Source organism: Canis lupus, chromosome 30 (genome assembly GCF_003254725.2).
Source record: "Canis lupus dingo isolate Sandy chromosome 30, ASM325472v2, whole genome shotgun sequence".
NCBI lineage: Eukaryota > Metazoa > Chordata > Mammalia > Carnivora > Canidae > Canis > Canis lupus.
The window spans coordinates 24,405,066-24,417,483 of NC_064272.1; the positions used below are offsets into that span (position 1 = coordinate 24,405,066).

At 42.9% G+C, this 12,418-nt stretch overlaps 1 protein-coding gene across 1 annotated transcript in view; it reads right to left on the reverse strand.

Moving 5' to 3' along the window:
• MYO1E (myosin IE) overlaps positions 1–12,418 on the reverse strand; it is a 198,898-nt gene that overhangs the window by 131,227 nt on the left and 55,253 nt on the right.

Genomic DNA, 12,418 nt, shown 5'->3' on the forward strand with positions numbered 1-12,418 from the left:
CCTAATTTAAATGCTGTTCTGCAGAAAAATAAATATGCAGAGACTTGCCAAGAGACTGCAGCAGAGTTGATATCAACTTGATTAAAAATAGTCTCCCAGGACTCAGTATCATTTACAGCATCTTTCTATTCTGATTGCAAAATATGCATTATTTATACCATGCAAAATGGTGGAGGCATGACAACCCAAGATAATCAACTGATTTTATGTTTTAATATTATTTAATTTTTTGGGAAAATGAACTATTTGGGCATATCCGAATGAGAAAATTGAATATTAAAAAAAAAGTTGACAATTCGTTTCTTACCTCAAATTTTTTTTTTAAGCCCGTGTAGAAATACCAAAAAGGAATAAAGAGTAGGATTTTCAATGGATATGCACCAGGTACAATGTTGCTGTATCATCTCCTACTCAGGGGTGTCATTTCAGGATGTGCTAAGAGAAGGATCATGGATGGGATGGGCTGTCTCAGAGACATGGACAGCCTTTGTCATGGATTAGCCATGCAAATAGAGTCTAAAAGCAGAGCTCAGGGGTGAGCGCTCATCCCCTGAGCACCACAGTCACTAGCCAACACTGAACAACAAAGTACAGAAATGAGAAATACCTTCTACAGGTAGAAATTACTCTGTGTTCATGTTCCAAATCCTCTGCAAATCCTTCCCACCAGAGATCCCAAGACCCCTCCCCTAGATGGTGAAGGCTCAGAATAGCTCCAGGTGTGGAGACAAAACACTCAATCTAACCTCTCACTCCTTTTCATCACCCTGCAGAGGACACAGAACCCATCCTGCCATTTCTTCTCAGGACTCACATGTTGAACTTCAGGACCAATGGGGCTGGGCTGAAGGGGGCAAGGAGAATCCTGTGTACGCTTGATAATGTCATTAAAAGCCCCACAGGAGACAGCAAAGCAGGCGTGGTCTCCTGATGCCCTGTTCTCAGCAAGCCATACCTCAGAAGCCACACCTGGACTGTGCAGGGCCAGGGGCAGGGTGTGGGTGTCTGTGCAACAATGAGGAGCCAGAGACAGATCTCATCAAGTATTGATGTGTCCTGTCCCAGGAGAACTTCCAAGGGGCTTACTACCTACTGCTGTGTGCCCCCCTCCCCAGTTCAGTAAGCAAAGTTTGGGGATGAATTTGTAATAAAACCAATGGGGGGGGGGGTCAGCACAGCTTCACTCTGAGCTTATCCAAAGACCCCTGCTACTGTGTCCTTCCAGGTTTGAGGGAGGCCACCCACAGGTAGACTTTGCCTTCCTCTGACCAGCTTAAATCCTTAGTAAAGGTTCAACTGTCAACAATTACAGATTTGTAAAGCTATAGAAATTGGGAAGGGAGGTAAAGGGAGAGGGAGAGAGAAAACCCTCTCTCCGAGGGGAAGAGGAAGAGCTTCTAACAGAACAGAGATCTTAGTAGCCCTAAAAAGACTTTTTTAGGAAGTTAAGTGTTTCAGGGCTATTTCGTAAAAGCAGCATTGCAAGAACTCTAATCTCTAAGCCTCGGTTTCTTTTTCTATAAAATGAGGATAGTAACAATATCTACCACTCAGGGCTTTTGTGGGAATTAAATAAGATAATGCATAGAGGGTTCATATTACACTGCCTGGCCTACCATTAGTGCGAAGTTGTCAATAATAGTTGTCAATAATAGCAAGTGACCTGGGGAGGCTGGGAGCCAGGAATCGTGCTCTGATTGGATATCTGATGTTTAAAGAAAGAACTGGGGAACTGTCTCATCGGGCTGATAAGAAGATAACAGCAGAGACAGGACTCAATAAAGAAATATGGAACTTAAAAAGTTTTGTGATGCTCAAATGATACATAATTTTGTATGGCATGTGAGACATTTGAACCCAGATTCTGAGAATTGGGATGTACTGCAGCAGAGCAGAAAAAAGACAGTCACTGCGAGAGAAGACACATAGAGAGCTGAAGAGGCTAACTAAAAAGGAAGAAATACAGTAAGGATCATTTGAGCAATAGATTAATTCCTTACATGAAAAAAGTAAAGGTGTTCAAACCAACTACAAAGGAAAAAGGCTAAGGGCAGAATGCTTCTATATTTACATTCTGAATCCTAAATTTTTAGAGCTGGAAGGGGCCTTGCCTATAGATCAACCTCCAAGCTTTTCCTGTACTGATGAGAAATCTCAGACCAAGGGAGGTGCATGCATGTCCATGGTGCCAGCTACTTAGTTGCTTAGCTACTTAGTTCACACACTAGAACTCCGGTCTTCCAGCCCCTTCCCAGCACTCTGCAGCTCTCTGCAGTCAACCCCTCCTGAGCAGACCTGTGGCAAAGGTTTGTTTTTTTTTTTTTTTCTTTTTTTTTGTAGCAAAGGTTTTTTATCACCCACAGAGGTTCTGGAAAGAACAAATTAAGTCTAAGCATATACATATTTTAAATTTCTCAAATAATAAACACTATCATTTGTGAACCTTGACCCTCTGGCAATAAGACTACATGAGCGGGCTGGTATCCATCTAAATATTAAATATTTGAAGAGCTTAATTTCTTAGTTTTTAATATTAAGATAAACAGAAGTTTTAAATGTGCCTTCCAGGGGGTTATCTAGTATACAAAAGTGCACAGACCCCACACTTTGGGGGCCACTTTCCTGGGACCCTCTGCCTTCCACCCAAGATATAGGCCTCCATTTATGGGTGGCAGAGGGGGTAGGGACTGGTGGAGGGAGGAAAATCCTGGCATTGGCTTAAAACTTAGAAGTAAGTAGGTAAAGGCAATCTCCAGAATATGGGGAGAAATGTAAGAAGAAATTGGAAAGCCATAATCTAACTAGAGATCTCTGGCTGTAGGATTCCATGGTGCTCCTTCTAGTTGTAACTTTCTGCTGCCATAATCACTAAAATTGAAAACAAAACACAAGCTAACCATGTCTGATGTGATTACGGGCCATGGGTGGGTCACACCAACTTAAAGTTCACAACTCCACAGAAAATCCGGGATCCCTGGGTGGCGCAGCGGTTTGGCGCCTGCCTTTGGCCTAGGGCGCGATCCTGGAGACCCAGGATCGATTCCCACGTCAGGCTCCCGGTGCATGGAGCCTGCTTCTCTCTGCCTGTGTCTCTGCCTCTCTTCCTCTCTCTGTGACTATCATAAATAAAAATAAAAAAAAAAATTAAAAAAAAAAAAAGAAAATCCAAGAATTCCCTTGCTCCCTGTATCCTGCAAAATGTGATACAGCAGGCAACCCCTGCCATCAAGAAGTGTGATCCACAATGTTTGGGGAATAGGAAATGGGCACAGCTACCTACCACAAGTCAAACACTATGTTAGGTGCTTTGTTTCACTTGGTCTCAAAAGAATTATAGAACCAGAGAGGTGCACTGATCCCTACGTAACAGATGAAAAAGTTGGCCAGAGAGAGTGTCACAGAGTCCAGATCTGTACTTGGGTTTGGTGGGTTTAGAAACCCACAGCAGCTCCCTTTGAGGCTGTGGTGGAAGACAAAAGAAGTAGATTCTCCATTCTGGGAAACTCCCCCAAGGGAGCCACGTCTTCTGACAGCAAGGTTTCATGTACAGCACCGGAAGCTGCCTGTAGGTCCTTATGTGGCAAGTTGGATGAAGGATCACTTTGGCTATGGAACAGAGGTCACCACTCTACACAGAGGAGCATTTCAGGCACACTGCTAGGACTGACTCATAGAGAGATAATGGGTGCTGCGACTGGCCCCTCACTGGAGCTCAGAGGGCAGAGGGTTAGAGCTACTCTGAGACATTGTGCCTCTGCCTCTGCTCCGTCTCCTTCAAAGTACTCCTCACAGCCAGCTTCAGATAGAACTCCACCCTCTGGTCTTCAGTATGTGTAGGCTTCTCATCCAATGTTCTTCTGGGAATAGATGATGGTTTCCCTTTGTGGCAAAGGTGCCTCCTACCACAATGAAGACACTTAAGTATGTTCCAAATAACCTCACAGAAATTCTCACTCAGACAAAATAGGCAAGACAGACGTGAATTCCCAAAACTGTTGCTGCTAGGGTTCCGCTGCAGGAACCTGCCACATAGCCATGCCAGGTGTAATGGCATAGCTACCTTCAGACCTGCAAAGTCAAGAGCAAGAAGGACACTCTGGTCTTCCTTACAGTAGGGACAGGAATGGGAGTCAAGGGGGCTGGGACTGACACTCAAATGATCCCAAGGCAGTAGTGAGAAATCACTGTAGACAAGGAATCAAGACAAAGTGAGATCTGCTCTCTGTGTTAGGCAGAGTGTGCCTACCTAGTTATGGAGAAAACTGCTCAATTTTGGGCAGGACAGTGAATGGACAACAGGTATCAACATCACCACCTCACAAAGAGGGTTGTGCTCAAAAACTGCCAGCAAGACCACACGTGGATTTGTAAATGCATTTGCATGGTTTCTGGTTGCAAAAATGCTGAGAGAATTTGACCACACTCTGCTTCCAAGGGCACAAAAGTCCCTTTTTACCTGAGTTCCAAACCCAAAATATGAGGACAAGTAGCACCAGAAGTCTTAAAATATGCTCTCTCCGGCTGTGACCTCTTCTCTTCCTGGGAGTTGCGTCAAAAGCACAGTGTTACCTACTAATCAAATAGCCAACACCCCTAGATACCTGGAAGGGACCACATATCAATTAAGGCTCACTGGAATCAAAAGCAAAAAGTTTCACTGTTTGTTTGGTGGAATTTGGCTTTAAGATGCAGAAGTAGCTACTGGTTTTACATTTACAAGAAAATCTCATTTTGATTTTTTTTTAATTCAATGGAGCAAGAGTACAAAGGTTAGGAAAGAGAAATAGTTTGAAATCCTGAGAAAGATAAAAGGAAAATGATTTAAATTAAACATGCGGGAAACATTAAAGGAGAGAAAGACATAAAACAACCCTAGAGATCTAAATATACAACATAAGAAAGGTTGTTTGATCATAGAGCAAGCGTGTGAATAAATAAAATAAAATACTATAAATGTTCTCAAGGAAAAAAATTAAATTAAGAAAAAAGCTTCCTTCCGACTTCCATTCTAAGGAAATCACAATTCTTTTGCTTGGTACAGCTACAGTTTACACACTAACTGGTTATAGTCAGCTTTGAAAAACCTATGCCACATTCTCTAGTTAAAAAACATGTAAGTGAACCAATCATTGTTGGTGGGTAAATCTTGTTTGGTGGATGGGTTTATTTTGAGCAGCTGTGAATAAAGGCAAGAGTGATTTTATTTATTTTATTTTATTTTATTTTATTTATTTTATTATATTTTATTTATTTTATTTTATTTTATTATTTTATTTATTTTTTGGTCATTTAAAATTTTCACCCTTAAAAAAAAGATCTGTAGTGGTTTTAGAGGGCTCAGCTTTGAAGAGTGCTTTGAATATTTTTAAACGTACTCAGTTGGTGCTCCCCCTGGTCTCCAAATCAAGACTCTGTACCACCTTTTCCTAAAGGTATTTTTTCTACAGGATTTTGTACACTTTCTGGCTGTAGAACTGTTGTTATTATTATTTAAACTTACATCAAATGCACTTCAACTGGCAGGCATGTGAGTCGTGAAATTAAAAGTGTTTTTGGGAGGAAAGAAAGTATAAAGTTGGGCACCAGGATGGACAGGCATGCGCAATGCTACAGATGGTGATGGGAGGCCTAAAACAATGTGTCATTCCTTTCTATTCTGTTTTGTCCCATTGTGTTTTGAATAGACTGAATCACTGCCCAGCTTTGGGACCCAGCCTCTGAAAGGCCCCATTGTAAGGGATATGCTTTCCCCCAGCAGAGTTAAGGTTGCTGTAGTAACCTTCACTATGAATTTCCTCAGCAGTGTGATGAAAATCTCAACTGAATTGTGACATTACTATAGTTACAAACAAGACTGCAAAATGAGCATGGGCCCATTTCGGGGGTCTTTTCTTATCTGAACATAACCCACTATCTGCTGCCCAAGTCATCCACATAGCCAAAGAAGGGATGGAATTTCAAGCCAGAGCTTGAGAAGTGAATCCGTAGAGTATAAGGGAGGGTCTCTCTGATTTGTGTGCAAGTGGTAGGAAAACGGGCGTTTGCAGACCAAGGCAGGGACCCCACAGTTCATGAACTACTTTAACCATAGAGTTTGCTGGGTTAGGAAAGCCACTTTTCTGTTGCTGAGCAGAGAGGCATGGGTACCCAAGGTCCAAACGCCACAAGCAAAGAATAAGTCTGCACTTTGTTTGGAGAAACAGTTCAGGATTCAGCAGTGCCCCTCTTACTCTGCCATGAAAAAGAGACAGAAGGGGACGCCTGGGTGGCTCAGTGGTTGAGCATCAGCCTTCAGCTGAGGGCATGATCCCAAGGTCCTGGGATCGAATTACGCATCTGGTTCCTGATGGGGAGCCTTCTTCTCCCTCTGCCTGTGTGTCTCTGCCCCTCTCTCTGTGTCTCTCACGAATAAATAAATAAAATCTTAAAGAGAGAGAGAGAGGCAGAAAGCAATCATCCCAATTTACCAGATGGCATTACACCAGAGTGAAACCCCTGTCCAGTGACTTCTGTAGATGGCTCACTATGTATCAAACAACATCCTAAGCTATTTTATATATTAACTCATTTACCTGTCCCAACAAACCTATAAAGTCAACATTATTATTAATCCCCATTTCGAGGATGAGAAAACCCAAATACAAAGAAGTTACATCACTTGCCCCAGACCAACACCAGTGAACAAGTATTTTCCTTCCAGCATCTATACTCATAATCTCTTCTTGTTTGAACTTTTCCACGTTAAGCACTTGGTGTTCAGATCTGGAGCTCTGGAACTTGGGAGCAAGAAATGGGCCAGGAATATCAATTAGAGAGTCCACCACTGGCTACTAAAAAGTTGTTGCCATGGACATGCATGAGCTTGTGAGGAACAAGGAAGAAAACAGGAGATAAGAAAACCAAGGATAGGATGCACTTCATTCGTTCGTTCATTCATTCCAACAGTTATATGCCTACTAGGAGGAGCCAACCACTGTTCTAGGTGCTGGGGTAATACTTGCACACTATACAGACAAGGCTCCTGCTTTCATCCTGCATACTTTCACTGGTGAGGCAGAAAATAGTAAGGGTAGCTAGAGAGATAGGAAAATAGAAGCAGCCAAGCAAGGCCAGAAGGCCAAGGCTGAGGACTTGGCACTGGAGACAGGAAACAGGCAGGCAAGATGGAATCCCCATCAGAGGGTGCAGCCCAGGTCACACAGAAACACTGTCTGCCTTCCAAAGGAAACAAGCCCAAACTCCCGTAGTCAGATCCCCATCCAATAAGAGAAATAAGGTCACCTCTAATCTGTATATTGCCTCCAGTGTCTTGCTACTTAGCTGCTGATCATCCCACAGGAGACCTCAAGTGGCTCCAAGAGGTAGGCCAGGAACAGGTATCACGATCTACATTTTATAGCCTGGATCGGCTGGCAAAACGTCCCTGATACTTTAGAGGACCCCAGAGGAGTGGTGGGGATTTGGGGAGGACCGAAGAGCAAATTTCCGGTTGGGCTCATCAGCTTTAGGGGACATCCCTCTGTTTATCTGTCTAGCACGGTAATGGCTATGCCACTCATTGCGGGATATTATTAAGCTGGGCTGTGAGCCTCTCTGTGTGCTGCGTCTCGCCTACTTCGAAATAAAAGAGGGGGCAGGAGGAAGGAACCAGAACCGGCAGCAGAGCTAGCCTGCTTTTAAATCTAGAGACAGGGTGAAAACAAACAGCTCTTTAAAAACACAATTCCTAAGCTTGCTGAAAGGTAGCAATCCCAGCCTAAAAGCCTCTCAGCTGGGTAATACGCTACACCAAAGAGAGGGCAAAAGTATCAAGGCAAAGAAAAGCAGGAGACGTCAGGCTGTGGATGGAGGCCCTGCTCCATGCCAACTTCTAAGTCAAATGAGGAATTACAGTAACTCAGCCCACAGTGATTTCCCGTTTTAACCGATGTTTCCTGTTTTCTATGCTGGGCATCGTAAGGATATTTAGAACCAGACCCAGAGTTCACAGGCTCTCCCTTCACTGGGCTACATTCTTTTCTGTTCACTCATCGCATTATGTGCAACATGACAACCCAAAACAGATCTGTTTTCCTAGCGACCTCAATTTGCGACCACCACTACTGCTGCTGAAATGCGTGGCTCTGGGGGCCGAGACGGGGAGAAGAGCCCTCCTGTCCAGCGGTCCCCCAGGCCCGTGGCCCTTGAGACAGAGTTGGGACCTGCTGGTTGGTGTCTCCGCAGGAATCATCCACAACTGCCTGGGAGGTTATGACGCAGGAGTCGGCCTGAGGGGCAGAAAGGGAACAAAAATCTCTTTCCAGTCCTTTGGGCTGATTGCTGACCCATCCCAGCAGAAAAGAGACAACTGATTTTCTATTCATTTTGTTTGTTGATAATGGCAGAATTAGAAAAGTATAGGGATCCCTGGGTGGCGCAGCGGTTTGGTGCCTGCCTTTGGCCCAGGGCGCGATCCTGGAGACCCAGGATCGAATCCCACATCAGGCTCCCGGTGCATGGAGCCTGCTTCTCCCTCTGCCTGTGTCTCTGCCTCTCTCTCTCTCTCTCTGTGACTATCATAAATAAATAAAAATTAAAAAAAAAAAAAAAAGTATAGTTTTTTAAGCCCATTTTTTAAAAATAATTTCACTGTTTCAGAAAAGTCACAAAAAACATACAAAGGATTCTTCTACTTGTTACTGATCTGTAACATTTTGCCAGACTCGCTTCCCTCCTTCTCTCTGTATATATGCAGTTTTTTTAATATAAACCTGTTGAAAATCGGTTGTATGCATCATGACCTTTTGTTCCTTTATACTTCAGCATATATTTCCTAAGAAGGGACTTTTCTTATATAACCAGAGTAAAAAAATCTCAGGAAATGGAACATTGATACCATAGATGCCATACTTTTTATCCAAGTCAATAATCCAATTTCATCAATTATCCCAATAATGTCCTTTGACAATAATTTTTTTTTGGCTTCGTGCCAGATCATCATGTGTTGCATTTAGTTTTCATATTTCTTTAGTCTCCTTTAAATTTTTTTTTAAGATTTTATTTATTTATTCATGAGAGACACACACACAGAGGCGGAGACACAGGCAGAGGGTGAAACAGGCTCCCTGCTTGATGCAGGACTCAATCCCAGGACCCTGGGATTACGACCTGAGTCAAAGGCAAATGCTCAACCACTGAGCCATCCAGGCATCCCTCACCTTTAATTTCTAACAGCTCTTCAGCTTTCCTTCGTCCTTTATAATGTTGATATTTTAAAGAATTCGGGCCAGTTATTTTATAGAATTTCCCTCAATTTGGGTTTGTCAGATGCTTCCTCATAATTAGATATAGCTTTTGCCTTTTTTTTTTTTTTTTTGGCTAGACTTCTAGTCAAGTGATTTTGTGTCCTTCTCAGGGTATCATGTCTGGAGGTACACGATGTTTGTTGATATTTGTGGATGATACTCATTTTTGTCACTTGGTTAAATATTATCCCATTTCCCCACTGTGTAACTTCTATTTTTTTCTCCTTGTAACTGCTAAGCAATTTGTGAGAAGAGACTCTGAGACTATGTAAATATCCTGCTCCTTATCAAACTTTGACAACCAACTTTGATGGAATTAGAATTTTAAACCCAGTTATTTGGCATTCAGGGAGAATGCATTACGCTCAGACGCTGAATGTTTCAGACAGACAAGGGCTATAGAGCATCTATGCGGGCTTCTCCAGGACATGGTAGCTGGTTCCTCACACCTGCTGGGTTCCAGATAGATTGAGGTTCCTTGAGTGGCCATGCTCCTCGTCTGTGACAGCGAGTTACACCTCCACAGGGCATGAAATAATGCATTCCTAGAAGCTGAACTGAAAACCAGAAGTATGAGTCACGGTGATTCCTAATGGCCCAGACATCACCATGGAAGGAGGTGTACAAGGAAATCAGGTCTGCCCATATGTAAAGCTATTACGTGAGGGATGTTTATCTCTGATTTCCTTTATCAGTGTGCCTATAAACCTCAACCTCACCTTAATCCCACCCCTCTTCTCTTTAGCGCCAGTGCTGTTGAATGAATATCTACTTAGATGGTGGACTTGGAGGAAGTCCTTTTGGACCAGAAAGCTTAAAACCCGGTAGGGACAAGTGGGTTGGGGGTAAAGAATGATGTGAATGAAAAAGATGAAGTCCAACCAGTCATTTCAAAGACGCTGCCAACAATTGTTTTGGAGACCTTTATGTCCAACCTTAGATTCCAGACATTCTTGTTCCCACAAGGGAATCCGCCACCACCTGGGATAGTCCTTAAACATTTTCTTTTTGTTGATTATTTTTGTGTGGAAATATTACCTCAGAGGACTTTATTATATAAGAGCCACCAGTAGATGGCCACTTCCACAACCAGAGTGGCTGCGACAGAACTTTGGGAAGAAGCACAAACAGTCTGAAGAACAAATTATCACAGAAATAAAGATCAGTGAGCTTATCTGGAGCTCAAAGATTCTCCTTCCCCTGTCAGAATTACAGACACATGTTCTAAGCCTGGAGCCCATTCCTGAAAAGTATGTGTAGGTTAGTGATTTTATTTTATTTTTTTTTTATTTTATTTATTTATGATAGTCACAGAGAGAGAGAGAGGCAGAGACACAGGCAGAGGGAGAAGCAGGCTCCATGCACCGGGAGCCCGACGTGGGATTCGATCCCGGGTCTCCAGGATCGCGCCCTGGGCCAAAGGCAGGCACCAAACCGCTGCGCCACCCAGGGATCCCGGTTAGTGATTTTAATAGCTATTGCTGAACCAACGCCAGAAAAATAAACCTTACACCTTCCAGATAAAAAGTTTATATATGATTCATTTTTTCCTCTCCTAGCTAGAATAATGAGATATAAAGTATTGGTAGCGTACTCCAAAATTCTGAAGGATTTATAAACAGGAATTGGCAACAATAATAGTCATTGCAGGAATGGTATTCTTTTCATACTGACTGTACTCTGTGGCCTTTTTCCTCAACCACATCCTATGTTTTTTTTTTTTTTCACTGATTCAGTCATTCATTGATTCAGTCACTTAACCCAGGCAACAATACCTGTGTTGGGTACTGCACCAGCCCTGGGGACATAATAATTTTCTTAAGAGATATAAAGGCTTACAAATTAATTACTCAAGTCTGCAATTGCAACTCAAGTGTGAAGAGTGAATTCTATTGATGTTAGATTCAGTTCTTTGTTCACATAAAAATACTAAATGAGCTGGTGGCTACCAGGAAGAGGAATGCCCAGCACAGCTGACAGCCTAGTTGTGAAATATTACACTGGCCGCCAGGTGAGCTGAGGAGACATGGTGCACACAGATCATTGATCCTGATCTTTGGTGACAAGTGAATTCTAACCTGAATGACCCCATTTTAAGAACTCTGTAGTTAATTTCATTTTAGGGGCAGCCCGGGTGGCTCAACGGTTTAGCGCCGCCTTCAGCCCGGGGCGTGATCCTGGAGATCCGGGATCGAGACCCACGTCGGGCTTCCTGCATGGAGTCTGCTTCTCCCTCTGCCTGTGTCTCTGCCCTTCTGTCTCTCATGAATAAGTAAATAAAATCTTTAAAATAAAAAAAATGATAATTTCATTTTAGAAACACCAGCCCAGCTCTGTCAGACAAAGATTAGCTCAAACCATTATTTATTCCATTTAAATTAAGTTGGTTAGATTTCCCCTGAAAATTGTGGGTATTTTTTTTTCCACTTCAAACATTATTTTTTTTTTTTTTAAATCTCAATGCCCACCTATGAAACTCAGAAATTTGGTGTGAGGCATGCTATTCCATCTCCCATCTGGCGAGAGGTTTCAAATATCCTAACTGGAATCCCTAAATCTTTAATGTGATGTAAGATCTTTGTCAGGTATACTTTGTTGCCACTGAGAAGCTGAAAAGGCATTTGAGCAACTGTTTACTACAGACCAGTTAGCTACTCCATAATTCATTACCAGGTAAAACACTAAGTGTTACATGCCAGGCTTTGGGTTCTCTCGAATCTCTTCTAGAGGAGAATCTAGGGCAGCTCCTCCCAGCCAGTAGGTCCAGCAAGACCAGTCCTTGGAGCAAGGCTGAGGGTGGACTGGGATTTCCTGTTGCCAGGGCTCTCCAGCCCATGCTGAAGGCTCTCCCTTATCTGACATCTTTATTGGCAAAAGATACTACCAAGCACTTAGAACCATTTAACAGAATCTACCACCATTCTCAGCCCCCCATCCTTCCCACCTGCCCTCACTCTCAAGACTTAATCAAGAGAGGAAGCGAATCTACCCAATTATGCCGTCATAATTTTTGAAATCTGGAAGTGGACCCCATGATATGAAAGGAAGTTAAATGCTAGTGGAAGACCATGAGTTCCTACACCTGTCTAGAAACCTGTGATTGCCTTCGAGTTATAAGTCTTCCAGGGTTCTAA